Source organism: Trichomycterus rosablanca, chromosome 3 (assembly GCF_030014385.1).
Source record: "Trichomycterus rosablanca isolate fTriRos1 chromosome 3, fTriRos1.hap1, whole genome shotgun sequence".
In the NCBI taxonomy this organism is placed as follows: Eukaryota; Metazoa; Chordata; class Actinopteri; order Siluriformes; family Trichomycteridae; genus Trichomycterus; species Trichomycterus rosablanca.
The window spans coordinates 17,106,407-17,131,808 of NC_085990.1; the positions used below are offsets into that span (position 1 = coordinate 17,106,407).

The 25,402-nt window shown below is 41.1% G+C and overlaps 1 protein-coding gene across 3 annotated transcripts in view; it reads left to right on the forward strand.

The window, feature by feature from the left end:
* Positions 1-25,402, forward strand: part of rps19 (ribosomal protein S19) — a 505,685-nt gene that overhangs the window by 457,695 nt on the left and 22,588 nt on the right. The gene's annotated exons all lie outside the window — the stretch shown is intronic.

The window sequence follows — 25,402 nt, forward strand, 5'->3', positions numbered from 1 at the left end:
AGCTGTCAGTTCTTTGGTAATCATTTGGGTTGTAATTATTTGAACAATAATAATGAGAGTGGCAAAAGAGATCCTATAGCAAGTGGCTCTTTAATGCTGTGGGAAGCATTTGGCTGGCATGGCTTGAGTCCACTTCTTTCCCTCAGAGAAAATTCTAACTACATTACATAATAGTGTAAAATAGCATTACATAACTTAATGTGAGTGACATCTTCAGTGAATGAGGTTTTGCTAAAGGGTTTTGATGAGTACATCAAACCATTAATAACAAACCAGTGCTTAATCCAATTAAATGACATGTAAATGTTCTTGCCCACCACCATCAAAACACCATTTGAGGACATATTGCTTTAATAAAAATAAATAAGTGAATAAATGGTTCACTTTCACCACTTTCCCACTGAAGACCACAGCAACCCACAGTATCTGTTAATGTCTGTTAGCTGGCTGCTAAAACTGGTCATCCTTAATGTTATGGGCAGTTATCACACATGACTCATTACATCAAATGATTTGCATGGTAAGATAATAACGTAAAAAATGAGACCCCATTGTACAGTTCTGCTCTATCTAATGATGCAAAACAGTCTCCTCATGATGTTTTCCTCTTCTAAGATGCTAATGGCTGCATACACAACTAAACACATTTAAAAGTGGTTTCGTGAGCGCCGGGTCAATCGCCGTTTAACGATTCACACTCTATCCATTTCCTCAGCAATGACTAGCACTAAACGCTGTGGAAGCACAATAAAATCTTTAAAAAACTGAGGAAAAAACAGTCTGGCATCAATCCATGAAGCCTACAGTTACCACCCTTAAATAATCTAGGGATTTATGAATAGCCTAGAAGAGTAAAAATCAACTATAAATCACATTTTTTACTAATAAAAATCAACAAGCAAGAATAAAATCAGATAAACCAAGCAGAATTTTTAATCAAATAAAATACTACAGTACATCAAAGTCTTAATAATATAATATAAATTATTCTGTCTGGATGATATAATAATTGCAACGTATTGAGCTAAGACGTGACAACAGAGGGGCGAACATGCACGCAGAGATGTTTTGCTAAGTGTAATAATAACAAAAAGACAAGACACACAAACACATGAACTAAGCTAAAGCTAAACTAAATGCTATGCTAACAAGTAAGCTAATGCTAATCTAAACACACAAGAAGCCTGACTAAACTATACTAGACCCTAAGCTAAGCTAACACCAAACATGAACAAGACTTAAACACTTGACTACACAAAAGCATGGACTGAACTGGACTGAAATGGACTGGACTGGACTGGACTGGACTGGACTGGACTGGACTGGACTGGACTGGCTGGACTTGACGCTAGGCCACAAACCAACATGACAATGTCAAAATGTCTCCACTGAAGAACCCACGGCTGCTCCCTTAAATGCCCTAAGCATTACCTGCAACGAGAAGCAGCTGTGGATCATTAGCATCACTGACCAATCAGAATGAGGGGGCGTAGGCTTAACAAGATAAACCAAAACCTCCTCAACCATGTGCTTCCAGAGACTGGGGCGTGGCACATACACAAATTAATATTATTATTATTATATTATATGATATAAATATAAATATTAAATAACATATTATATAAAAATATCACTATAACACTTTGCAGGTCACTAAATCGCCATGCATTGTGGGAGATGCAGTTTATGTTTGATTTTACAGTGAATTTTAAGACAATCATACGTCATTTAAGCTCTCGCGGGCCACATAAAATGATGTGGCAAGCCAGATTCGGCCCACTGGCCTTGAGTTTGACACATGTGGGAAGCATGCTCTGACGCTCTCTTGTGTGAAGGCGAGCTTTGGCCTGTCCCTGTTATAACTAGACTTGCTAGAAGTGCTGTGCTTTTAAAGACAAAGCTCAGATTTACTGAAAACTGTTGCTATGAGATTGTGTGACTAATTTTATTCCCAGCTTTATTATTGTTTACTAGTGTTTGATAAAGTAATAAAGCTGTAATAAAAACTGGGCTGAATAAAATCATCTGGGATCACATTAAGGTAAGCTTGGTTTAAAAGAGGAAGTTTTAGTCCTGCTTTTGGCCCAATGAATCAAACCCACTGCGAGTTTCACACCTTTAATGTCTTCAAAACCATGTTATCAAGCAAAACATTTACCATATTAACAAGTGTGCATTTGTATTTAAACATTTAGTAAGCCATTAAAATTGAGAGAAATTTGTTTTACTTATTTTGAAGCCCAGCAGTAAAATACGTTAGCACACCAGACACCACTGACACAGCCCCATACCATGACAGACCCTGGCTTTTGGACTTGTTGCTGATAACAGTCTGGATGGTCCTTTTCGTCTTTGGTCCTGAGCACACGGCATCCATTTTTTCCAAAAAAGACCTGGAATGCTGATTCATCTGACCACAATACCTGTTTCCACTGTGTGATGGTCCATCCTAGTTGCCTCAGAGCCTAGAGAAGTCGACACCACTTCTGGACATGGTTAACATAAGGCTTCTTTTTTGCACAGTAAAGTTTGAAGTGGCATTTGTGCATGTAACTCTGTATTGTAGTGCTTGACAAAGGTTTATCAAAGTAATCCCTCACCCATGTGGTTATATCAGCTATTGTTGAGTGGTGGTTCTTGATGCAGTGCCGTCTGAGGGATCGAAGATCACAGCTTAAGCTTGCGCCCTTGGCCTTTACGCACTGAAATTCCTCCCGATTCCTTGAATCGTTTAATGATATTATGCACTGTAGAGGGAGAAATATGCAAATCCCTTCCAATCTTACTTTGAGGTTCATTGTTTTTAAACATTTCAATCATTTTCTCACACATTTGTTGACAAACTGGAGATCCTCTGATCATGTCTGCTCATCAAAGACTCAGCCTTTCCTGGATGCTGCTTTTGTACCAAACCATGATTACAATCACCTGTTGACATAACCTGTTTGGAATCACATAATTATTTAGTTTTTTCACCTCATTACTGGCCCTAAATTGCCTCTGTTCCAACTTTTTTTGGAATGTGTTGCAGGCCTGAAATGCAGGAATGGAGGTATTGTACCAAATGAAATGAAGTTGAGCAAATTAAACATGAAATATCTCAGGTTCAAACTGTCTGCAATCAAATATATTTTTCCATACTGTCCCAACTTTTTCTTATTTGGGGTTGTATATTAAAAGTCAACTGTATGAGTGTTCTGTTTTGCAGCTTTTTAAAACAGTTGGGAAAATATTTATGGTGCTGTAGGCAAAGAATGTTTTGTCTTTACACAGTTGAAAAAGCATGAAGAAAAAATCTGTTACTTGCAGAAAATGTAATGGCAAATTTTCTCTCCAGGATGAGAGAAAAAATAGCAATGTAGATGTGCTCAGTGAGACGATTCTTCCAATTTGATCAGTCCCACTGTATGTAAGCTGAATTTGAGTGGGTTTCTAGAGAGGACAGAACATAATTTAAAAATCTAGTGCAAGATAGCAGATGGAGTCCGTTTTTGCATTTTGGCAGCTTCTCAAATCTCCTATATCAGGGACCGGCCCTGTTCCATATGTACTCAGACATTAGTTTTACACTAAATGCTTAAGCAATTGACAGTCCCATACAGTGTATAATCTGTCGTTGTTTTTAGATGTTTCCAGTGCTTAAAGTGAACCTTAAATGACTTCTACACAGTATCAGCATGTCTACATTTTACTTTTTTCTTCCATGTGGTACTCTGCAATATCCATGCACAGCCAGTCGAGTGGAACTACCCCGCTAATAGAAATGCTATTTTTGGCTCCAGGCAGAAAGCAATAATGGGATTTAAACTTCATTACCCACATTAAACGCTACCTATCCTATCAGCTCATACGCAGCTTTCCTACTTGTCTTCTGCCAGTTTTTCCTGTTGGTGGCGAGCATAATGACAGCCTAATCACCCGTCTCTGACAATGAAAAAAAGCACAGCAAGAAAATAATAGAGTGAGAACATAATGAAACATCAGCTCTGAATTAAAGTGAGCCAAATGCTCAAACCTACACATAGAAAAGAGGAGAATTCAGCAAATTAGTCCTGCGCTGGTGCTATTTGATAAAACATGCAAAGCTTCTGATCATATATGGAAGTTTTTCAACCATTTCAAGTACATTTGGCCCCAAGTCCCCATTTGACCACACAAGACTTGCTGGAACCTTTTTAAACTAGACATTATATTTCTGGGAAGCATGGTAGCACAGCTGGTAAAGTGGGAGTTTCACAGTAATATGAGTATTGAGGATGTGGATTCAATCCTTATTTCTTATTATTGTATGTCTACAACAGATATTCCCATTTTAAGGGGTTTCAGATTGAGCTCGGTCACACTCGGATACCAGCAAAGATGATCAGAGGATCTCCAGTTTGTCAACAAATATGTGAGAAAATGATTGAAATGTTTAAAAACAATGTACCTCAATGAAAGATTGGAAGGGATTTGCACATTTCTCCCTCTACAGTGCATAATATCATTAAACCATTAAAGGAATCTGGAGAAATTTTAGTGCGTAAAGGTCAAGGGCGCAAGCTTAAGCTGAACGCCCGTGATCTTTGATCCCTCAGGCGGTACTGCATCAAGAACCGTCACTCAACAATAGCTGAAATAACCACATGGGTGAGGGATTACTTTGGCAAACCTTTGTCAAGCACTACAATACAGAGTTACATGCACAAATGCCACTTAAAACTTTACTGTGCAAAAAAGAAGCCTTATGTTAGCCATGTCCAGAAGTGGCGTCAACTTCTCTGGGCTTGGAGGCATCTAGGATGGACCATCACACAGTGGAAACGTGTATTGTGGTCAGAGGAATAAGCATTCCAGGTCTTTTTTTGGAAAAAATGGACCCAGACTGTTATCAGGAACAAGTCCAAAAGCCAGGGTCTGTCATGATATGGGACTGTGTTAGTGCCCTTGGCAAAGGTAATTTACACTTCTGTGATGGCAGCATTAATGCAGAAAAGTACATTGAGATCTTAGAGCAACATATGCTGCCTTCAAGACGTCATCTTTTCCAGGGACGTCCAGAGGCGATTCAACCTGCCTGTGGGCTCAGGGGCTATGGCTGCTTGTGGGCCCCCACATATAGTTTTCATAATCAGTACACAACACAAGACAACAGAGTTCAGTGGCGTAGTTCAGAGAAGCTCATGGGCCCCAGTGCAAAAAATAAATTTCATATATATATATATATACACAGTATATATATATATATATATATATATATATATATATATGTATATATATGTATAGACTGTATATATATATATATATATACAGTGTATCACAAAAGTGAGTACACCCCTCACATTTCTGCAAATATTTCATTATATCTTTTCATGGGACAACACTATAGACATGAAACTTGGATATAATTTAGAGTAGTCAGTGTGCAGCTTGTATAGCAGTGTAGATTTACTGTCTTCTGAAAATAACTCAACACACAGCCATTAATGTCTAAATAGCTGGCAACATAAGTGAGTACACCCCACAGTGAACATGTCCAAATTGTGCCCAAATGTGTCGTTGTCCCTCCCTGGTGTCATGTGTCAAGGTCCCAGGTGTAAATGGGGAGCAGGGCTGTTAAATTTGGTGTTTTGGGTACAATTCTCTCATACTGGCCACTGGATATTCAACATGGCACCTCATGGCAAAGAACTCTCTGAGGATGTGAGAAATAGAATTGTTGCTCTCCACAAAGATGGCCTGGGCTATAAGAAGATTGCTAACACCCTGAAACTGAGCTACAGCATGGTGGCCAAGGTCATACAGCGGTTTTCCAGGACAGGTTCCACTCGGAACAGGCTTCGCCAGGGTCGACCAAAGAAGTTGAGTCCACGTGTTCGGCGTCATATCCAGAGGTTGGCTTTAAAAAATAGACACATGAGTGCTGCCAGCATTGCTGCAGAGGTTGAAGACGTGGGAGGTCAGCCTGTCAGTGCTCAGACCGTACGCCGCACACTGCATCAACTCGGTCTGCATGGTCGTCATCCCAGAAGGAAGCTGACGCACAAGAAAGCCCGCAAACAGTTTGCTGAAGACAAGCAGTCCAAGAACATGGATTACTGGAATGCCCTGTGGTCTGACGAGACCAAGATAAACTTGTTTGGCTCAGATGGTGTCCAGCATGTGTGGCGGCGCCCTGGTGAGAAGTACCAAGACAACTGTATCTTGCCTACAGTCAAGCATGGTGGTGGTAGCATCATGGTCTTGGGCTGCATGAGTGTTGCTGGCACTGGGGAGCTGCGGTTCATTGAGGGAAACATGAATTCCAATATGTACTGTGACATTCTGAAACAGAGCATGATCCCCTTCCTTTGAAAACTGGGCCTCATGGCAGTTTTCCAACAGGATAACGACCCCAAACACAACCTCCAAGATGACAACTGCCTTGCTGAGGAAGCTGAAGGTAAAGGTGATGGACTAAACCCAATTGAGCACCTGTGGCGCATCCTCAAGTGGAAGGTGGAAGAGTTCAAGGTGTCTAACATCCACCAGCTCCGTGATGTCATCATGGAGAAGTGGAAGAGGATTCCAGTAGCAACCTGTGCAGCTCTGGTGAATTCCATGCCCAGGAGGGTTAAGGCAGTGCTGGATAATAATGGTGGTCACACAAAATATTGACACTTTGGGCACAATTTGGACATGTTCACTGTGGGGTGTACTCACTTATGTTGCCAGCCATTTAGACATTAATGGCTGTGTGTTGAGTTATTTTCAGAAGACAGTAAATCTACACTGCTATACAAGTTGTACACTGACTACTCTAAGTTATATCCAAGTTTTATTTCTATAGTGTTGTCCCATGAAAAGATATAATAAAATATTTGCAGAAATGTGAGGGGTGTACTCACTTTTGTGATACACTGTATAGGTCTAGTAACGTTAAGCAAGTTACAAAGATTCCCAAAATCCCTTGCTGTGCACTCACTGTGTATTGTGATTACATGTATTTTGATATTTCATTGTCTTTTAGTTATTTTTATATTTTACTTTACAAAAATATTGTCGTGTTTTTTACTTTCACTATCACAGCACTTTACCGCTAGCATTAGCCAGATGCTACTGTAGAGGGTCGGCTCACCTAGCCGCTGTCCGGCGGGGATGCTACAGGTCTTTTGCTGTGCGGTGGTGGAGGTGTGGGAATAAAGGCACACGACAGGGTAGAGTCACTTTAACTGTTTAGTCAGGACTTCAATGAGCGTTACAACACTTTATACTGCCTAGTTCCAGAACCCGAACTTCATGCCGGGACCAAGGCGAGTCTAACTAAACTAACTGCAGGACATCCGAACGCACATGTATAAACCTGGTGCTGCATTCTGATTGGCTGAGCGGAATGTCACTCACATACTAGCTCTAACGTTCACGTCGCTTAACTGAAACCACCAATCAAGCTTCCCCATTCTTATTAACCAAAATAACAAAATAAATAAAAAATAAAACAGCCAATCGGGGCCCTCAATTATTCGGGGCCCCTGGGCTGAAGCCCAGGTAATCCCGTGCATTAAATCGCCCCTGGGGACGTCAATGCATTTTTCAACAAGACAATGCAAAACCACATGCTGCACACATTACAAAGGCATGGCTGCGGAGGAAGAGGGTACGGGTACTGGACTGGCCTGCCTGCAATAGAGAATGTGGGGAGAATTTTGAAATGAAAAATGCAACAATGTCGACCCCGTACTGTTGCACATCTTAAGACGTGTTTGCAGGAAGAATGGGACAAAATAAAAGCTGATACACTCAAATGTCTTTTAAGTGTGGTGAAAAGGAATAAAGAGTGGTAAATGCTTTACTGTCCCAACTTTTTTTGGAATGTGTTGCAGGCCTGAAATGCAGGAATGGATGTTTATTAATAATTGATATGAAGTTGAGCAGACAAAACATGAAATACCATCACAAAATATTTGTCTCGTTAAAAAACTGCTGATATTTAAGAAAAGACTATGAGAAAACAAGCACCACAGTGTATTTTACATCAAGGTCTAGCCTAGTACAATGGACCAGTCAAAGCCTTCCCCCTCATATTCGTTCACAAACTAATCAAGGGAAAATGAGACACTAATGAGCATTCTGGAAATAAATCGATGACCTGCCAGGGGTCAGGCCTTAATGCCAGACACTGGCTTGCAATCAATGTTCCAGCTCATCCTTCAAGGTGTTTAATGAGGTTGAGTTCACAGCTCTGTGCACGCCACTGAAGTTTGTCCACACCAAACTCATCTTAATGGACCATGACTAGTGAACAGGGCCTAAACGTAATCATGTATGGGCACTTGTGTTGCACAACTACTGCAGACACCCGGGTTTGAGTCACAACGGTACTACGAAAAATGTGTGTCTTTAAAATAATTTAACACCACCATACAGTATGTAGCTAACTATTCTGTGATTTTGTTCTTAGTACATATACCGATTAGGCATAACATTATGACCACCTCCTTGTTTCTACACTCACTGTCCATTTTATAGGAGCACTTTGTAGTTCTACAATTACTGACTGTAGTCCATCTGTTTTGCTACATACTTTTTAGCCTGCTTTCATGCTGTTCTTCAATGGTCAGGACCCCCACAGAGTAGGTATTATTTGGGTGGTGGATCATTCTCAGCACTGCAGTGACAATGACATGGTGGTGGTGTGTTAGTGTGTGTTGTGCTGGTATGAGTGGATCAGACACAGCACTCACTGTCCACTCTATTAGACACTCCTACCTAGTTGGTCCACCTTGTAGATGTAAAGTCAGAGACGATCGCTCATTTATTGCTGTTGTTTGAGTTGGTCATCTTCTAGACCTTCATCAGTGGTCACAGGACGCTGCCCACGGGGTGCCGTTGGCTGGATATTTTTGGTTGGTGGACTATTCTCAGTCCAGCAGTGACAGTGAAGTGTTTAAAAACTCCAGCAGCAGTGCTGTGTCTTATCTACTCATACCAGCACAACACACACTAACACACCAGCACCATGTCAGTGTCACTGCAGTGCTGAGAGTGATCCACCACATAAATAATACCTGCTCTGTGATGGTCCTGTGTTGGTCCTGACCATTGAAGAACAGGGTAAAAGCAGTGAAAGCAGGCGAAAAAAAGTATGTAGACAAACAGATGGACTACAGTCAGTAATTGTAGAACTACAAAGTGCTTCTAAATGGTAAGTGGCGCTGACAAAATGGACAGTGAGTGTAGAAACAAGGAGGTGGTTTAGTATATACAGTATATACAGTATATTATTTTTCTTCGTCATCATCATGTTATCCTGGTTAGGGTTGAGGTGGGCTGCTTCAAGCCAGGAATACCCTGGATCCATTATAGGGCTTTGTTTATCCCTCCACCCAGACATAGCCAATCACGTCTGTATGGACACCCAGTCGGCCGATAAAACAGCTGTGATTCTGTACCGGGTCTCAGAGGAGGTGAGCTGGTGTAATAGACAGCTAATGCCTAGTTTACACTACATGATTTTTGCCCTGATTTTCGCTTGCCGACAGGTAGCCGCTAGATGTGGCAGCTCTGAGGCAACTCGGGGCTTGGAAATCGGCTCTCGATCGCTATGTGTCGATCGGCTCTTCGAGTGCTTGCAGACTCAAGAAAAATATCTAGCATGTTAAATATCTGGACCTGTTTGCGACTCAGAATTGTGTAGTGTGAAGGTGTTGCAATCAGGTTGTAATTGTTATGAACACAAGATACAGAAGGGAAACCCTGGGGGAGGAGATGTAAATGTGGAACAGGGCATAATATAGTTTATATTAGAATACATCGGCACACACAAGCTTTACAGTATTTGTGACTTATCGTCCACGTCAAACCATAATACCCACGTTGCATTGCAAAAAATGCTGACTGTGCAGCCAAACCCACTCCTCTGATCGCCCGCTTCTTGCTTGCATGCATTTTTGGACATGGTATCACCATACCCTATTGCCGGTCAATCATGTAGTGTGAAAACCACAACAATTTAAAACTCACGATTACAAGAGATGAAGTTGTGTAGTGTGAGCTGTACAGCTGAACAACTTGAAAGTCGTGTAGTGTGAACTTGGCATAAGCCACACCAGAGGTCCAGAGGCTCCTAAACTGAGAGATTACTTTGATGATCAGCTGCAGCTAGGACACCATAAACCATTTATATGAATTAATCTGACTGGTCTTGGCATGGCAGACCAGGCCAGTAAAAGCCTGCCACTTGGTTTACTTACAAAAACTAATCAAGGGAAAATACTAAAGAGCATTTCGGCTGCTCTCATATTTAGGGTCGCCACAGCAGACCTAGTCCGTGTACAAGACAAAGCAAATTCAATCCTCAGATCTCAGCAGTAATGGACTAGAATACTTTATCACTGCCTTTTTTAAGCGCCTACAAGAAGGCCTGGATCAATATTTGAATTAATCCCAGAGATGTTCAGTGGGGTTTTAATCAGGGCTCTGTGCAGGCTACTAATGCCAAGTTCACACTGCACGGCTTTCAAGTTGTTCAGATCGCTGTACAGTTCACACAACACAACTGCATCTCTTAAGTGGGAGTTTTTTAAGTCGTTGTGGTCACTGTCCATTTTGTCAGCTCCACTTATCATATAGAAGCACATTGTAGTTCTACAATTACTGACTGTACTCGATCTGTTTCTCTGCATGCTTTGTTAGCCCCCTTTCATGCTGTCCTTCAGTGGTCAGGACTCTCCCAGGACCACTACAGAGCAGGTATTATTTAGGTGGTGGATCATTCTCAGCACTGCAGTGACACTGACATGGTGGTGGTGTGTTAGTGTGTGTTGTGCTGGTATGAGTGGATCAGACACAGCAGCACTGCTGGAGTTTTTAAATACCGTGTCCACCCACTGTCCACTCTATTAGACACTCCTACCTAGTTGGTCCACCTTGTAGATGTAAAGTCAGAGACGGTCACTCATCTATTGCTGCTGTTTGAGTTGGTCATCTTCTAGACCTTCATCAGTGGTCACAGGATGCTGCCCATGGGGGGCTGTCCATGTCAGTGTCACTGCAGTGCTGGGAATGATCCACCACCCAAATAATACCTGCTCTGTAGTGGTCCTGTGGGGGTGGTGATCATTGAAGTACAGGGTGAAAGCAGGCTAAAAAGGTATGTAGAGAAACAGATAGTGGAGCTGATTAAATGGACAGTGTGTGTAAAAACAAGGAGGTGGTTTAAATGTTATGGCTGATACAGTGTATCACAAAAGTGAGTACACCCCTCACATTTCTGCAAATATTTCATTATATCTTTTCATGGGACAACACTATAGACATGAAACTTGGATATAACTTAGAGTAGTCAGTGTACAGCTTGTATAGCAGTGTAGATTTACTGTCTTCTGAAAATAACTCAACACACAGCCATTAATGATTAAATAGCTGGCAACATAAGTGAGTACACCCCACAGTGAACATGTCCAAATTGTGCCCAAATGTGTCATTGTCCCTCCCTGGTGTCATGTGTCAAGGTTCCAGGTGTAAATGGGGAGCAGGGCTGTTAAATTTTGTGTTTTGGGTACAATTCTCTCATACTGGCCACTGGATATTCAACATGGCACCTCATGGCAAATAACTCTCTGAGGATGTGAGAAATAGAATTGTTGCTCTCCACAAAGATGGCCTGGGCTATAAGAAGATTGCTAACACCCTGAAACTGAGCTACAGCATGGTGGCCAAGGTCATACAGCGGTTTTCCAGGACAGGTTCCACTCGGAACAGGCTTCGCCAGGGTCGACCAAAGAAGTTGAGTCCACGTGTTCGGCGTCATATCCAGAGGTTGGCTTTAAAAAATAGACACATGAGTGCTGCCAGCATTGCTGCAGAGGTTGAAGACGTGGGAGGTCAGCCTGTCAGTGCTCAGACCGTACGCCGCACACTGCATCAACTCGGTCTGCATGGTCGTCATCCCAGAAGGAAGCTGACGCACAAGAAAGCCCGCAAACAGTTTGCTGAAGACAAGCAGTCCAAGAACATGGATTACGGGAATGCCCTGTGGTAAAGGTGATGGACTAAACCCAATTGAGCACCTGTGGGGCATCCTCAAGTGGAAGGTGGAGGAGTTCAAGGTGTCTAACATCCACCAGCTCCGTGATGTCATCATGGAGGAGTGGAAGAGGATTCCAGTAGCAACCTGTGCAGCTCTGGTGAATTCCATGCCCAGGAGGGTTAAGGCAGTGCTGGATAATAATGGTGGTCACACAAAATATTGACACTTTGGGCACAATTTGGACATGTTCACTGTGGGGTGTACTCACTTATGTTGCCAGCCATTTAGACATTAATGGCTGTGTGTTGAGTTATTTTCAGAAGACAGTAAATCTACACTGCTATACAAGTTGTACACTGACTACTCTAAGTTATATCCAAGTTTTATTTCTATAGTGTTGTCCCATGAAAAGATATAATGAAATATTTGCAGAAATGTGAGGGGTGTACTCACTTTTGTGATACACTGTATATTCCAATACTTCAGTCTATGTAAAAAAAAAAAAACTTGTAGAAATTATTAAAACCCAAAGGCTGACATGAAAACATATCATCCCCCTAAACTCCCAGCATTGGCTGAAGTAATAAAAGCTGCAGAGAAAGAAGAGAAATGAGGAGGTGAGTTCTCACATTTGTATGCATTATTGCATGAGCATACACCACGATGCCCATAGGAGAGAATATGACATTATGGATTTCCACTCAGACTGCTGCATTGTTTCGACTATTGTTACTCTGCGGGAGAAATGAAACATTTATTAAATTGCACTAAGTCTACAAAAGAGCTTAATGAGCTGGAAGCACTATTGAAAATGTGAAGTTGCCTACTAATGTCTTTTGTTCCAGTCCCTCATAATTATTCACTGTTGTTGTATATGACTTCCTTTGTTTCACTCTTCATTTTCTCAATCACAGACTGTGTGCTTTAATTTGTATATGCTGATAGTTAATCCAGCCAGAAATGAATAATTAAGTTTAATTCACTCAATGGGTTTTGCAGCAGTGCTGACAAATGATGATTAATCATGATGATTTTCTATTTAGATGAATTATTTTATTTGCAGATGAAAATAACACTGTACAGTTAATGGGAAACCTTTAATGAAGTAATTATTTCATACGGAATGCTTGCAAGTCGTTAAAATGTTGGTTTAAACTGGCAGTTATTGCGAAATTTGTCTTGTTCAAATCAAATTAAATAAATGTATTTCTTAAATGCCTTGACGAGTCTTTAGCTCTGAAAGAAGCTAAAGACTCTTACTTACTTTTTCACAGTGGTGTGAAAAAGTAAGTGCCTCCTTTCTGATTTTCTCTGTTACTGAATATTAGTTAGAACAATTCATTCATTTATTCATTGTCTGTTTTGCCACACTGTCACCTCACAGCAAGAAGGTCCTGGGTTCGATCCCTCAGGTGGGGCGGTCCGGGTCCTTTCTGTGTGGAGTTTGCATGTTCTCCCCGTGTCTGCGCGGGTTTCCACCGGGAGCTCCGGTTTCCTCCCACAGTTCAAAAACATGCAGTCAAGGTGGAGACACTGAATTGCCCTATAGGTGAATGGGTGTGTGTGTCTGCCCTGCAATGGACTGGCGCCCCGTCCAGGGTGTAAATGTGTGCCTTGCGCCCATTGAAAAGCTGGGATAGGCTCCAGTACCCCGCCGCGACCCTAATTGGATAAGCGGTTGAGAAAGTGAGTGAGTGTTTTACCACAGGTTCATCCTATTAAGGGTTAAAGTGGGTCCGATTCACTGGGCGAAAGGCAGGAAACACCCTGGACAGGGCAACCTGACTGCATGTCTTTCAACTGTGGGAGGAAACTCTAGCACTGGATGAAACCCACGCAGAAACTGGAAGAGCATGCACACTCCATACCAAAAGGACCCGGACTGCTCCACCTGGGAATCGAACTCAGGACCTTCTTGCTGTGAGGCGACAGAGCTACCCATCGAGCCATAGTGCCACCAGACAGAATAATTTCTGATCTTTAAACAATGAATGACACCATTAATATCCATATCCATTTTAATCTGTCTTTTCAGGTTTACATCTTATTATCTGTACATTTGAACATTTTATGCAAATGTTAAAGAAGCATAATTTGGGGGCACTCAAATGGTGCAGAGGTACAACACACGCTGAACACCAGAGCTGGGATCTCGAATACATGGGCTGGGCTGAGCGGCCACATGAACAACGATTGGCCTGTTGCTCAGATAGGGGTGGGATATTAAAAAGCTGGATAGGGTCTCTCTCATAACTAATGAAAGAGTGCGCTGATCAGGGTGTGTCTCTCCGTACACAGTGCTGATCCACATTGCACTCGTCAAAGTGTAGGTGACAAAATGCATTCAGCATGCTGCCCACGTGTCGGAGGGGGCGTGGGTTAGCTTTGTTCTCCTCAATCAGAGCGGGGATCGGCATTGGTGGAGATGAAGCATGTTGCAATCGGGCAATTGGACGTGCTAAAAGGGAGAAAAAGGGAGAGAAGATGCATGAACAAAATATAAGAAAAACAAGCATAATTTGGGGCGCTCAGGTGGCGCAACGGTTAAAAAACTCGTCGGTTTGAAACTCAGCCCTGCCATCCAGCAGGCTGGGCGCCTGCATGAACATTGGAATGATTGACTTGTTGTTCATTCAGGGCGAGTCTCGGACGGGACTTCATAACTGATGCAGATCTGACCTCTGCTGGCTGATTGATGGAGCCTGCACAGAGTCGAGGAATAATGCGTTGATCAGGGTGTGGCTCTGCATACACAAAGCTGATCCGAATATTAACTCTTCTCGTGCAGGTAAAAAAGAAGCAGTCGGTTACTGCACATGTGTCAGAGAGGGTGTGTGTTAGTCTCGCTCTCCTCAATCAGGGTGGAAGTCAGCATCAGTAGAGAGGAAGCATAATTAAATCGATAATTGGATACAAATGCCAAAATAAATAAATAAACTAATAAATAAACAAGCATAATTTGTTTCTCTTGGTTGGGAGTGCTTTCCTCCTTGTTACCTTCCTTTGTAACCCATTTTTGTTCAGTCTCTTTTGTACTGTTGAGTCATGCTAGAAATGCAGTTTTTAAAATGATTTAGATGCTACTATCAAATTAAGCATTTCAACTAAACAGCAATGAATTACTACTGGGTATTATCAAGAGGAACTAGTATTTGATTTTTGATTTATGTACAGAGGAAAACACCATTCTCTGTTTGCGCTTTTCCACCAAAAAAACCCTGGTTCTTGAACCGGTTCACCTTGGCATTTGTGCTGTTGTTACAGATGTTTGTTTTTATGCGAAAAGCATCGCTCAACTATTGGTGTTAGGAAGACGTAGACGTGTTTGTCGCAGTTGTTGTTTTCTTTAGTTCATTGACGTGAGAAGCGTTTTGTGCTTCACTCTCACAGTGACCCTCGGCACAAATAGCCGCTCTGCTCAGCGCTCGGCTTGAGTGATAAAACATCACTAAAGTTCCATGTCAAGAACATTCATTTGTGTGAAATAACCAGCAAATCCACTCTAAAATCTCCACATGTCTCTGTGTTTAGCCGTATTAACTTCATGAGTGGTGATTCTACAGCTCGGGGTTCTGAATATCGACTTCTCGGGAGAGTCGAAAAAAGCGAAACATTTTATATAATGTTTTAATGTCTCATGTAAAAGCACCCAAACCTCTACACTACTGTGACACGCCCACAGATGATGTCACGGTTCGTGCTGAAAAACCAAGTATTCTGTGGTGCCGGATTAGAACGCTAGTTCGCTGTCTGGAACCTCTTTTTTTCGGTGGAAACACACAAAACCAGTTCAAAATTAAGTTCGCGAACCGGAACGGAGCCGGATCCGTTTGTGCAGACTCTTTAACAGATGGTAAGAGTTGCTGTTACAGCAACAAAGAGGTAGGGGGGTATTAGACTGCTCTAGACTGACCTCTTTTGTTATGACAAACTTTCTAGTTACAATAACGTAACAAAAACACAGTGATGCAAAAAATAATCTAGTCTAGAATTAAAAATGAAGTCTAGTTGGGTAACACCATCACTGATGAAAACATTCATAAATCTGTCATACTAGATGCCATTCGCTGTCATAAGTTGTCCTCGTTGATGTCATGTATCATAACGGAGTTATGTTATCTGCCTCTGAAACTGTCATCATGCTTTCAAAATGCATATTTTTTAACTTCATGTTTATACCCACTCCTTCATCTTGGTTAGGGCACTAAAACTGTGAGCGTGAGACATAAATGAGGCTTGAATACACCCTAGACAAGGCGACAATCCATCAGCAACACAACATTACATATTTATTTACTTATATCTGTGGGCTATTTTTAAATTGTCTGTACATTTTTTGGCATTTTTTTGGGAGGAAAGTGAACAAACATGAAAAGCTTCTCTTAAGACGGGGGTGTCCAAACTTTTCTTGTTGGGAGGCAGATGAAGTAAAATGATGCAAACACAGGCCACAGACTCTTGTGTAATAAAACAAATAAAAATATAATAGACCTACCTCATTACTAACAATTACACTTCCTTTTTATTTGAGTGACTAATTGTCTTTAACAGTTGTGTAAACTAAGATAATACCAATTTTACTTACCAGTTTACAATCCTAATGGAAAGATTATTATACTTCTTTAAATAAAACGTACACACTACCCTGTGAACTCGGTGTGCCTGAAATATTCTGCATTCGCTGTCCAGTTTTCGTTTCTTTGGAGCTGCCATGTTTATCCAAAAGCTCAAGAACCTAAATGAAGGTGTAATGTTAATGTTCTGAGTTGGAGAAAGAAGATGGGGAGATAAGATAAGATAATATAGCCTTTTATTATCCCACAGGGGGAAATTTGCAACGTTATGGAATAAAGAGATATAAAAGTGTTTACACATATATTTATAAAAAATAGAAATGTAAAAATATAAAAAGATATAAAAAATTACAGGAAAATTAAAGTCTTTAACAGAAGTTAACACATATTGCACTGTAATCTAATACTTTTAGATACTTTTTGGGTTTTTTAAAAACCTGCTTAACAGCGGGCCAACTTTAATTATATTTCTAAAATATCTTGTAAGCCATTTCAAAAATAGTAATGGGCTGTAGTTTGGACATCAAATCAAAATATCAAATCAAATCACTTTATTCTCATCTCACATTGTGAAAGAAGTGTGAAAATCTTAGGTACATAGTTGTAATACACATTAAATACAAAAATGTGCACATTTACTTACATATACTGGTACCATCTGTTCAATATATACAGGTTATTGTTTAAAGGCTATCAATGTACAGATGTACAAAAATTCTGGTATGCTGTACTTGGAATGTGGGAATGAGGAATATAAATACAGTGGTACCTTGAAACTTAAAAGGCGTTGAGTTTTACGGTATTTTTTCCCAGGATGTATGGGAAACCTGTTAATGCGTTCCGCGGTCCCGTGAAACTGCATATATTTTAGGCTAATGTAAAATAATGGGGTTGTTCTTGACACTTATACACTGAAAATAACACAAATATAACATACAAAACACTGAAATACAATTAAAAAGTTAAAAATCAATAAAAAAATACAATAAAACCTGCACTTTACCTTTATTTCTTAATTGTTTCCTTATACTTCTTAATCGTGGAAATGTTCAATCTTGGAATTAGTGCTGCACTCACATGAGAAGCGGCACATTAGCTTTTGCGCTGATTTTTAACATTAAGCATTTTAGACTCTCTCGAATAAAAGCTGATTCTTACAATTTCTCAGCACCCCGAGCTATAACACAGGTTTAAAAGTTAAACAGGAGAAAAATCCAGATAAACACAGAGACATGTGGACGCTTTCAGAGTGGATTTGACTGTTATTCCACACAAATGCAGATTCGTCTCACATTCACACTTCGACGTTTTACTGCACCGCTCAAGCCAAGTGCTGAACAAAGCGACTGGTTGTTATTAAATTGAAATTAAATAAATATTTTTTTTAAACAAACTGAACACATTGAGTTTAAGGGAAATGTCGAGTTTAAGAGTACAAATTTCTCGATGAAGGGCGTTAAGTTTAAAAGATTTTGAGTTTAGGGGACGTTGAGTTACAAGGTACCACTGTATAAATGTTTAGAATTTGGAAGAATTCTTATAAAGTCCAAGATGTACAGGTATGTACAAGATATGACTTATACAGTATATGTATGCAGGTGTGGTGGATTTAGTTCAAGTGAGTAAACTGCAGAGTGCAGAATGGGTTGTATGTAGGGATGTCCCGATCCGATCTCAAAGATCGGAATCGGGGCCAATCAATGCATTTTTTAACTGATCAGTATCGGCTTTAGATTAGATTAGATTAGATTAGATTCAACTTTATTGTCATTACACATGTACAAGTACAATGCAACAAAATGCAGTTTAGCATCTAACCAGAAGTGCAATAAGCAGAAAGTGCAGAATAAACAGTATTTATGATATACATTATTTACAGTGGGTAAATAGCAGTGGTATAAACAGGATCTATAAACTATACTATAAACAAGATATGTAGCTGAAAACAATGTACATATTAAGGTGCAGATTAATATTAAGGTGCTATGCAGGTTAAAGTGATTAAGGTGCTATGGACACGATCATGGAATGAGTACGTAAAAACATAATAAACAGATATATACAGTATTTATGAGATTTATGTACAAATGAGGTATGTACCAGTGAAATACAAGCGGAAAGAGGATAAAAATGATCATGTTTGTAGTGTGGGGGGGGTTAACGGGGGACAGAGTTCAATATGGAGACAGCTCTGGGGAAAAAGCTGTTCCTCAGTCTAGTAGTCCTTGTCCGGAGGCTCCTAAAGCGCCTGCCAGAGGGGCAGAATAGTCTGTGTGCAGGGTGGGAGGAGTCCTTAAGAATGCTGCGAGCTCGATGCAGACAGCGTTTCCTCTGGACGTCCTCAATGGGTGGACGTGAAGTCCCTATGATGCGCTGGGCCGTTTTCACTACTCGTTGCAGTGCCTTGCGGTTCGCAACAGTGCAGTTTCCATACCAGACTGTGATACTGCTGGTCAGGATACTTTCTATTGCACAGTGGTAAAAGTTCACCAGGATGGCCGAAGACAGATGGTGTTTCCTGAGTGTCCTCAGGAAGAAGAGGCGCTGGTGAGCCTTCTTGGCCAAGCTGGAGGTGTTGGTGGTCCAGGACAGGTCCTCCGAAATGTGGGTCCCCAAAAACTTGAAGCTGGAGACACGTTCAACAGCTATTCCGTCTATGTGGATGGGGTCATGCGTGCCTCCTCCTTCCCTCCTGAAGTCCACGATGAGCTCTTTGGTTTTGTTGTTGTTGAGAAGCAGGTTGTTGTCCTCACACCATGTGGCCAGATGCTGTACCTCCTCCCTGTAGGCTGTCTCATCGTTGTTACTGATGAGTCCAATCACCGTGGTGTCGTCAGCAAACTTAATGATGGAGTTGGATCCATGCACAGGCCTGCAGTCGTGGGTGAAAAGGGAGTAGAGGAATGGGCTCAGCACACAGCCCTGTGGTACGCCTGTATTGAGTGAGATGGTGATGGAGTAGGTGTGGCCTGACATAACATGCTGAGGTCTGTTGGTAAGAAAGTCCATAATCCAGTGACAAAGGGAGGTGTTAATACCCAGATCTCCAAGTTTAGTGACTAACTTGGAAGGGATTACGGTATTAAATGCTGAGCTGAAGTCAACAAACAGCATTCGTGCGTATGTGTTGCTATTGTCCAGATGTGTAAGCACAGAGTGCAGCGCCATGGAGACTGCGTCCTCTGTACACCTATTGCTGCGGTATGCAAACTGATGTGGGTCCAGTGTGGGTGGGAGACAGTTCTTCAGGTGTGCCAGGACCAGTCGCTCGAAGCACTTCATAACAATGAGTGTGAGTGCTACAGGGCGGTAGTCATTCAGACACTTTACTAATGCCGATCATAAACCGATCCTTTGTTTTACGTCAGCATGTCCGCTGTGTGGAAATACTTTAAATTGGAAAGTGAAACAAGTCCAACAGTGAAGTGTAATGTCTGCAATGCGAGCGTTTCACGAGGCGGTAGGAGCAGAGTTGCGTTCATTACTGTAGAATTTTACTATGTATATGGTGTGTGAGTCAAGGATCACTCCGGTTTACAAAACAATGTAGTGATGCACTTGCTTAATAAATAAATAAATACACACTATATTCACAAATTGTCGGGAGCATAACACTTTATTAACTTCTTCTGTTACGGTACCGAATAGGGGACAGCTAGAGTCATCGCGTTAGCCAAGCACGCTATTCCATGCACTATGGAAGCCCCAAAGGGTCAAAACACACTCACTTCGCGTAGAAACGTCCATCAAACACGGCAGAGATGCTGATTTTCCTCAAAAAGAACCTTCACTTCATTTTGAGTGTTCTAGTTTTACTAATTTGATACGGCACCTAAAAAATAAACACTCAGTCGAATACAGCGAGTTTATTATTATATGATGAAAAGAGGAACCGGCTGTCCACTAACACGGCAGAGATGCTGATTTTCCTCAAAAAGAACATTCACTTCATTTTGAGTGTTCTAGTTTTACTACTACAATGCTGCACAACTTTGTTTACTTTTATTTTGTAAAAATAAAAGAACATTAAGCAATAGCTTGGATGCAGGCAATTTTTTTCCTACAGCACTGCAGAGCTATTCAGTTGTTAAACATATACATTGGATTAATTTGAATAACTGTAATGTACTTGAAGTGTGCACTGTGTGAACAGTATTATCTAGTTCTTATCTAGACAATATCTACAAAATACAAGTATCGGTTTGAGACTCGGTATCGGATCGGGATTAAAATTAAAGATCGGGATTGGGAACAAAAAAAGTGATCGGGACATCCCTAGTTGTATGGGGTGTGTATAGTGTGGATTGTTTATGGAGATCACTGTATTGATGATGAGGAGTGTGAGTGTTCATTACTGTTCAGCAGCCTGATGACCCGGGGGAAGAAGCTGCCTCGGAACCGGCTGGTATACATCACTGTATAGACAGTGCCGGGAGTTAATGATCAAACCCACTGATGATCAAACCCAATGGTCAAAAAAAATCAAATGATCAAACCCATCCTACTGTGTGTCCCATTGTAACAGATGTGCCACATAAAGCCTGCTATGATAATATTAGGTAATCATAAAAATCATAAAAAATAAATAATAGTTATTGTGCAGATGGGACCTGGTTTTATTATAAAATACATTGCAAATGGTTGGAGGCAATTTCATTCAGCAGATGATCCATGTTACAATTATGGTAGTGAGTGAGCTTTATAAAGATTTTATAATAATAATAATAATACATTTTATTTATATAGCGCTTTTCAAGATACTCAAAGACGCTTAATTTTAGTCTACCATTACACCAATAATCAGTCTGATATGCTTTCACAGATTAAAGAGTTGAAGATTTTCTTTTGGAACTCATGAATGGCTCACCAGCAACCTAACATTAATTAATATGTATATGCATAGGAAGCTGACACCAACTAATAGATGGGAAATATTAGTCTAACCGTATACAGTCAAGCCGGAAAGTCTGCACACCCCTTTCACCTTGTCCACGTTTTATTACATTACAGACTCATTCTATAGTAGATCGAGTTCTTTTTTTGTCACAAAATTCTACACAAAATAGCCCACACTGACAAAGTGAAAACAGGTTTTTAGACATTTGTGCTAATTATTACAAATTTAAATGTGTAATATGACACCCAAAAGTGAGCTGATGTGCATTTTGTTTTCACTGATACTGCTTGAGATGTTTCTACAACTGAATTGGAGTCCACCTGTGGTAAATTCAGTTGATTGGAAATGATTGGGGATTGCCAGCACCTGCCTATATAAGGTCCCACAGTCAACAGTGCATATAAGAGCAAACTCCAAGCCATGGGTCAAAGGAATTATCTGCAGACATCAGAAACAGGATTGTGTCAAGGCATAGATCTGAAGAAGGGCACAGAACAATTGCTGCAGCTTTACAGGTCTCAAAGAGCACAGTGGCCACCATCATTCGTAAATGGAAGAAGTTTGGAACCACCAAAAATCTTTCTAAACCTGGCCGCCTGACCAAACTGAGTGATCGGGGAAGACGGGCCTTGGCCAGGGAGGTGAGCAGGAACCTGAGGGTCACTCTGACAGAACTCCAGCATATCCTTGTGGACATGGGAGAACTTATCAGAAGATCAACCATCAAGGCAGAACTGCATAAATCACTCCTTTAGTCCACTCCATAGTAAAGGGCACATGACAGCCTGCTTGGAGTTTGCCAAAAGGCACCTAGAGGACTCTCAAACCATGAAAAACAAGATTCTCTGGTCTGATGAAACCAAAATTGAACTTTTTGGCCTGAATACCAAGCGTCACGTCTGGAGGAAACCAGGCACATCTAAAGTGAAGCATGGCGGTGGCAGCATCATTATGTGGGGATTCTTTTCAGCAGCGGGACCGGGGCAACTAGTCCTAATAGAGGGAAAGATGAATGCAGCTAAGTACACCGAGATCCTTAATGAAAACCTGCTCCAGAGTGCTCTGGACCTCAGACTGGGGTGAAGGTTTACCTTCTAACATGAAACGACCCAAAGCACACAGCCAAGAGAACAAAGGTGTGGCTTTTGAGAAAGTCTGTGAATGTCCTTAAGTGGCCCAGCCAGAGCCCAGACCTGAAACCAATTGAACATCTGAGGTAGGGGATGAATATGGCTGTGTATTAACGCTCCCCATCCAACCTGACAGAGCTTGCAAGGATATGCCAAGAGGAATGGGCAAAATGTCTAGAAACAAGTGTGCCAAGCTCGTAGCTTCTTCCCCAAGGAAGAAGCTGCAAAAGGTGCATCAACCAGGTATTAGACTAAGGGTGTGTACAGATATGTAACCCCTAAATAAAGAATTTTTGTAATGTAATAAAACGTGGAGAAGGTGAAAGGGGTGTGCAGACTTTCCGGCTTGACTGTATTCTATTCATTCTTCTCTTTAACCCACTTTTTAAAGGATTTAAACTTTCCTTTTAAGCTGTGTGTAATCTAAGTATTATATTGCCACCATTATGCCATTGTGTTTCCGTGATTGATCTGACATGACGCAGTAATCACAGGTCTATTGTTAAAGAATCTTATTGTATCATAAGTGACACTAAATACACATGATATTGCGCAGTGTGTCAAAATCAGGCAGGATATTTTTGAATAATCTGGTATAGTGTGACAGGTAATCTTATAATAAGAACACTGAAATTGAACAGTGAAAACCAGGCTTTCAAAACAAAACAATGAAAATAACACTTGAATTAAATGCTGCGGAGTTGTTAGCAGACACTTTAAACATCCATGTGAGTACCAGGGATCATCTGCAAATCAAAAATGATGGAGCCGCAAACTTTCTACGGTCTGGAGCACAACAGTGAGACAGTGAACAATAAGCAATCAACTAAGCCACAATTCTTTTCATTCCTACACACCACACAGAGCACGTACACTAAAAAGAAAGCATAGTGATATGTACCTACAATCTATCTACTATCTATCTATCATCTATCTATCTCTCTCTCTTTATATATATATATATATATATACGTATATATATATGTATATATATACTGTATATATATATATATATATATACACACACACACACTGATCAGTCATAACATTAAAACCATCTCCTTGTTTCTACAGTCACTGTCCATTTTATCAGCTCCACTTACCATATAGAAGCACTTGTTCTACAATTACTGACTGTAGTCCTCTGTTTCTCTACATACTTTTTTAACCTGCTTTTACTCTGTTCTTCAATGGTCAGAACCCCCACAGACCAGGTATTATTTAGGTGGTGGATCACTCTCCGCACTGCAGTGACACTGACATGGTGGTGGTGTGTTAGTGTATGTTGTGCTGGTATGAGTGGATAAGACACAGCAGCGCTGCTGGAGTTTTTAAATACCGTGTCCACTCACTGTCCACTCTATTAGACACTCCTACCTAGTTGGTCCACCTTGTAGATGTAAAGTCAGAGACGATCGCTTATCTATTGTTGCTGATGAGTTGGTCATCTTCTAGACCTTCATCAGTGGTCACAGGACGCTGCCCACAGGGCGCTGTTGGCTGGATATTTTTGGTTGGTGGACTATTCTCAGTCCAGCAGTGACAGTGATGTGTTTAAAAGGTCCATCAGCATTGCTGTGTCTCATCTACTCATACCAGCACAACACACACTAACACACCACCACCATGTCAGTGTCACTGCAGTGCTGAGAATGACTCACCACCCAAATTTTACCTCTGTAGTGGTCCTGGGAGAGTCCTGACCATTGAAGAACAGCATCAAAGGGGGCTAACAAAGCATGCAGAGAAATAGATGGACTATAGACAGTAATTGTGGAACTACAAAGTTCTATGTGCTTCTATATTCTATAAGTGGAGCTGATAAAAGCTGATCAGATATATATACAGTGCCTTGCAAAAGTATTCAGCCCCCTTGAACTTTTCAACCTTTTGCCACATTTCAGGCTTTAAACATAAAGATATGAAATTGTAATTTTTTGTGAAGAATCAACAACAAGTGGGACACAATCGTGAAGTGGAACGAAATTTATTGGATATTTTAAACTTTTTTTAGAAATAAAAAACTGAAAAGTGGGGCGTGCAATATTATTCAGCCCCCTTGCGTTAATACTTTGTAGCGCCACCTTTTGCTGCGATTACAGCTGCAAGTCGCTTGGGGTATGTCTCTATCAGTTTTGCACATCGAGATACTGAAATTTTTGCCCATTCTTCCTTGCAAAACAGCTCGAGCTCAGTGAGGTTGGATGGAGAGCGTTTGTGAACAGCAGTTTTCAGCTCTTTCCACAGATTCTCGATGGGATTCAGGTCTGGACTTTGACTTGGCCATTTTCACCTGGATAAGTTTATTTGTGAACCATTCCATTGTAGATTTTGCTTTATGTTTTGGATCATTGTCTTGTTGGAGGATAAATCACCGTCCCAGTCTCAGGTCTTTTGCAGACTGCAACAGGTTTTCTTCCAGAATGGTCCTGTATTTGGCTCCATCCATCTTCCCATCAATTTTAACCATCTTCCCTGTCCCTGCTGAAGAAAAGCAGGCCCAAACCATGATGCTGCCACCACCATGTTTGACAGTGGGGATGGTGTGTTCAGGGTGATGAGCTGTGTTGCTTTTATGCCAAACATAACGTTTTGCGTTGTGGCCAAAAAGTTCGATTTTGGTTTCATCTGACCAGAGCACCTTCTTCCACATGCTTGGTGTGTCTCCCAGGTGACTTTTTATAGATATCTTTGAGAAATGGCTTTCTTCTTGCCACTCTTCCATAAAGGCCAGATTTGTGCAGTGTACGACTGATTGTTGTCCTATGGACAGATTCTCCCACCTCAGCTGTAGATCTCTGCAGTTCATTCA